Below are 5,054 nucleotides of genomic sequence, written 5' to 3'. Positions count from 1 at the left end.
ATGCAACAATGATACTCACAAGACACTATGTTGGAATGAAGAGAGTTGGAGGGGAAGGAAAGCAGGAGACACCAAGAGAAGGGGGAACAATAGTTGACAAGAAATGTACTTAATACCTCACTTCTGTAACTGTAACCCCTCTATTCATCACCCTTACTATAAAATAAAATAGTTTTTAATTCTTTTTAGTTAGGTATGGGGTTGAGAAAGATGAGGAAGAACAATGGAAGGGGAGACAATGACCAGGAGGCATGGTTACTCACAAACAGACCTGCTGCATTGAAACCCCGTTATATACCTACTGAAAGGCAGCAATTTTTAAAATTTGTTTAGCATTATTTATTTGTATTTATAGAGAAGGTGAAGAGAAAGTAGAGTACCCATCTATTACCCCATCTCCATACTCAGTTCTTGCAATCTTGGCGCCATTGGTAACAATGGCCAGTTTGTTATTGACTAAATGCCTCTTGCAGATACTACTACTGTCCACCCGTGGACTGGCTTCTTATCTTTTCCCACTGGATCCCCTTTCTAAGCAGGGCTTATTGCTAGTTGCAAAACTGTTGAAACAGTGAACGATAACAATTCCAACCCCTTCCCTCCACTCCAATACACATATCCTTGAGGTTAGAACACAAGCAGACCATCTCAGATAGAGATAATGAAGTACACCACAACCCAAGGAGAAACCCACCCTGACTTACTTTCTCCCTTTTCAAATGGAATAAGTTCCTGAACTTGTCAAACATGAATGCAAAAATTATGGAAAAAAAACAATTGTAAGTGAGAACTCAAGTTATTAAAATGTATGGGGATTAATTATTGATCTGATGAGATGCTGAAAAAAAAAAGAAAGACATGCTTGGATAAATGGAACTCTTTTAAAGCCATTAATATACATGTGTTTATTTTCCTTGTCAACCCTGGAAGCTGCAGCAGGGCTGTATTGTCTAACAAATTAGAAGGGGTGACAATGCCGTGTTCAGTCCACGTGCAATGTCACTCCACTCAGACTTATTAATTTCTGTCAAGTTAAAATGAGGTTGCCTTCCCCACCAGAGTCGAAGGGGTGTGGAATGCAAATGAAAATGCCATTGGGTGGCATTGAACACCTGCCAAGGGAGAGTGCCCATCTCCAATGCTATTTCAGTATACACAGAAAACTCCTGGGGAATTGTTGTTTCCAAACTAGACACTGTCAGAGTGAGAGGAGAGGGAGATCTTCAGGGACTTACAGTGTCCTCTTCCTAAAAGGGTGAGCCTGCCTACCTGTCATTTCCCCCAGGACCAGTCCCCATCCTGCAGCAGCGTTCCACAATTCCACTCCAAAATGATCCTCACCAGCTGAACCTTGGTTTCTCCATCTGCAGAACAGATCTCCTTGAGCCAAGAGACCTAGTACAGCCGTGACAAGCTGAGACTGCTCGGTAAACATTTAACTGGGCCCTTCTAATCATGGAATATACTCCCTCGTTTCTCAGTACTACTCTTGACATAAAGAACTAGGACAACCTGTGTTCCCTACATTTTACTCCCAAATCTACAATTCAGCGTTAAAAACATCAATCCTAAATGATTCCCCAGTCACCTCTCCCAGGCTGAACAAGTCTGTCCACAGAGGGTATAAGTAACATTGGAGGCCAGTCAGGTAAGAATCTCAGCTTTCTAATGTCCACTCAACCTATGTTCTACTGCTCCTAGAATCCCCCAATGCACCCCCATCTTCTCAAGGAGCCCACCAGCATCAGGAGCCCAGCTCCTTGAAGCCCCAGCCCCTGGAGAGCTATCAGAATTGGGTAAATGCAGCTGTTCTTTTGAAGGAGTAAGTTGAGGGCACTTAACAAATCAACTTCCTAATGAATCTTTTCAGGTCTGGATGGAAGCCGTTCCGTTACTATGGAACTTGGCTTGATTTGGAAATTAATGTGGTAATTTACAGCCACTCTGCCAAGCAGGAAGATTAAAAGACAGAGAGAGAGAGAGAGAGAGAGAGAGAGAGAGAGAGAGAGAGAGAGAGAGAGAGAGAGAGAGAGGGAGAGAGAGAGAGAGGAAACAGACCTGGGTAGTGACAAAATGTTTAGAGGCACGAGCCTGGGGTGTGGGGTGTGTCTGCAGAACTGAACTACATGTTCTGGGCACTGAGTAGGGGGCCTCAGCCAGGCTGGGCTTGTATGAGACAGTCCTCAATGCAAATCTGAAGACTAATGTTCCAGACCCCCTCCCAAGGGGTCTTTCTTTGGGGGTTCTTTGTATACATGTTCAAGGACACACACACACACACACACACACACACACACACACACACACACAATTTCCATTGTTGTATTTTCCTAACTTTCAGAATTCACTGCCCAGTATCTCTCTTTTTGCCATCCCATAAATTACCAGTACTATTAATTACTTCAAATTTTTTTAATTTGCTCACTCTATATGTTAGATGAATGTTACCACTATCATAAATGGAAGATTGCTATTACATACAAGGAAGAGCAAATATATGCAAATTTAATTATGCTGGAGGCCAGAAATGGTGGCATGCTTGTAATCCCAGCCCCCGAGAGGCTGAGGTAGGGTCATGTCAGCTTCAGGCAGGCTGGACTTCATAGTGAAGCCCTGTGTCAAAAATAAACGATCAGGGGTGTCACTCAATGATACAGTATTTGGTGAGCACATTTTGAGCACTAAACAGAATTAATGAAATCTAGAGCACTCCTCAGATGGCAAAAGCTCTCCATATCTGAACTTTTTCTTGTTTAAGATCAAAACAAGTGTCAGAGAGGAAATCTAGAATTAGTAGTGTAAAACCAATGTGTAGACACATTCTGATGTAATCAGATGCATTTGTACAAGAGCCCAAGGCAAACCACTTTCCCATCCCAGAGTCAATGCTGATTAATGCTACGACTTTCACATTTTATTTATTTGATAAACATTTACAAGCATTACTGTGTGTCAGAGGCTATTCTAGGAGCTTTAAAAAAAACAAGTTGTGGAATTCATGTAATTCATATAATAACCTTATATGGTCTAGCATTATTTCCATTTTATGGAGGGGAAGCCAAGGCATAGAAAGGGTTTGGTTTGGTTTTGCTTTGATTGTTTTTTAAGTGTCTTGTTATCATCTCAAAGCATCTTACATATCATATAAAATCACATGCAGAGCTGGGTGCAGTGGCTCAGGCCTGTAATCTTAGCTACTCAGGAGGCTGAGATCTGAGGATCAAGGTTCAAAGCCAATCCGGGCACAAAAGGACCTGAGACTCTTATCTCCAATTAACCTCTAGAAAGTGGGGCTTAGCTTAAGGGCAGGGCGATAGCCTTGAGATGAAGAGCTCAGGGACAGTACTTGGGCCAAGCTCAAGCCCCATGACCCACAATAAATAAATAAATAAAATTGTATGCAGGTAGTTCTGTCCTTATACGAATAGCAGTAGCCAGAGCTCCTCCAGCCACTGTCCAGGCTGGAGCTGTAGGCGTGTGGTCAGAGGCTGTGTTCAAACAGTGCTGTGGAGCTGCACCCTGATTCCTCAGGGTCCAGGCCAGATCTGATAGTGGAACTTGTGTGTGACCTCCTCCAGGCCTCTGCTGCAAGGCTCCTGGTGCTGTCCATCTTACTCTAAGTCTGGATGCAATGCAAAAGCCAGATAGATGCTGATCAAAAGCAGTCTTCAGGAGAAAGGGAGTGGCTGTCCAAATTTTGCTTCTTTCTTTTCAATAAGGCAATATAACTCAGGCATAGTGGCACTCCTATATCCTCAGCACTTGGGAGGCAGAGGTAGAAGATCATGAGTTGGAGGCTGGCCTGGGCTAAGTAGAATTTGAGGCCAACTTTGCATATCAAGAGTGTCTGAAAAGAAAAAAAGATCAAGACACATTCATAAACTGTCATGTTAAATGGCAACTCCTTTGTACAACTACTTAAAGACAATAAAATAAAATAAGCATTCAAGTGAACAATAACAACAAAGGACAATGGTCACTGACACCTCTAATCCAAGCTACTCATAAAACTGAAATCTAAGAATCTCAGCTCAGACAAATCCCCAAGAGACTCTTATCTCCAACTAACTAGCAGATGTGGAAGCATGGCTCAGATCCTAGAGTACCAGCTTTGAGTTCAAATAGCTCAGCAACAATGAGAAGCCCAGAGTTCAAATTCAGTACCAAAACACACACACACACACGCACACACACACACACACGTGAACAAACTTGAACCCAAGCCTAAAGACTCTAGGCCCTGCCCACAGAACTGTTGGAGAGGGGTGCATAGAAAAGACTCACTGGCAGAAGGGGGCTTCACATCAACTTCTTTCATCAGCCTTCTACCTGGTGAGGGAGCCAGGCTTCTGATAAGAGTCCTCTTGGTGCCCTGATGCCTCTGTTTGTCTGTATTAGCATCGCTGTCCATCTTTAACTCTTCCTTTTGCCTCACTCGGCCCCCAACAGCCCAGCTCCTGATTTGGGGGGGTGGGGAGAGGAACTGTAGCCATGCCTCCCTCCACTTCTGCTTGGCTCTTCAGACCTCCATCAATACAGTGGGAAGCTAGCTTTCTGAATGAGATGGGAGGAGACAAAGAAGAGCCACCCACCCCCATTCCTGTCGAACACCCCGTTCATATTCCTGCTGTGACTGTATCTAAATCTGCAAATCGTCACCCTGCGCCCCACCATCATGTGTCATCTTTTATGCATGGCCACCTCGGTTGGCTGCTCTGCCAGTTGCTATGCAACCGACGACCGTGCTGTGGAGGCCTGACATTAGTGAAAGCAAATTGACCAAAGGAGTCCTCATCCCGAATGCAAAGCAGCCTGAGCTCCGAGCCCCATCTTCAGAGAGGTTGCTCCAGCGGAGGCTTGGTCACTCTCTTTCTATCAGAGCCAGACCCTCGGACCACAGCCTTTTCAGCCTAAGTGCCATATACACAGCAGCCTAAGCCTTCCTCTTACTCCAGGAAAGGCCGAAGTCTAGCCAGTAACAAGGGCTACCTCCAAAGGAAAGAATGCGTGAATGTTCCTTCAGGCTCAAAAATTCCACAGTGGGAAAGACACTG

At 44.3% G+C, this 5,054-nt stretch overlaps 1 long non-coding RNA gene across 1 annotated transcript; it reads right to left on the bottom strand.

Moving 5' to 3' along the window:
* Positions 1-2,892: 2,892 nt before the first annotated feature.
* On the bottom strand, positions 2,893-4,499 carry LOC150061850 (uncharacterized). The gene is made up of 2 exons (XR_016535857.1): positions 4,285-4,499; positions 2,893-3,847 (listed from the first exon to the last, which is right to left on the bottom strand). It is a non-coding gene; the product is annotated as an uncharacterized LOC150061850 (long non-coding RNA).
* Positions 4,500-5,054: the final 555 nt, after the last annotated feature.

This window comes from Megascapheus bottae, chromosome 6 (genome assembly GCF_031878675.1).
Source record: "Megascapheus bottae isolate mThoBot1 chromosome 6, mThoBot2.hap1, whole genome shotgun sequence".
In the NCBI taxonomy this organism is placed as follows: Eukaryota; Metazoa; Chordata; class Mammalia; order Rodentia; family Geomyidae; genus Megascapheus; species Megascapheus bottae.
Note: the sequence above shows the minus strand (reverse complement) of the source record. Positions and strands in the feature narration are given on the sequence as shown.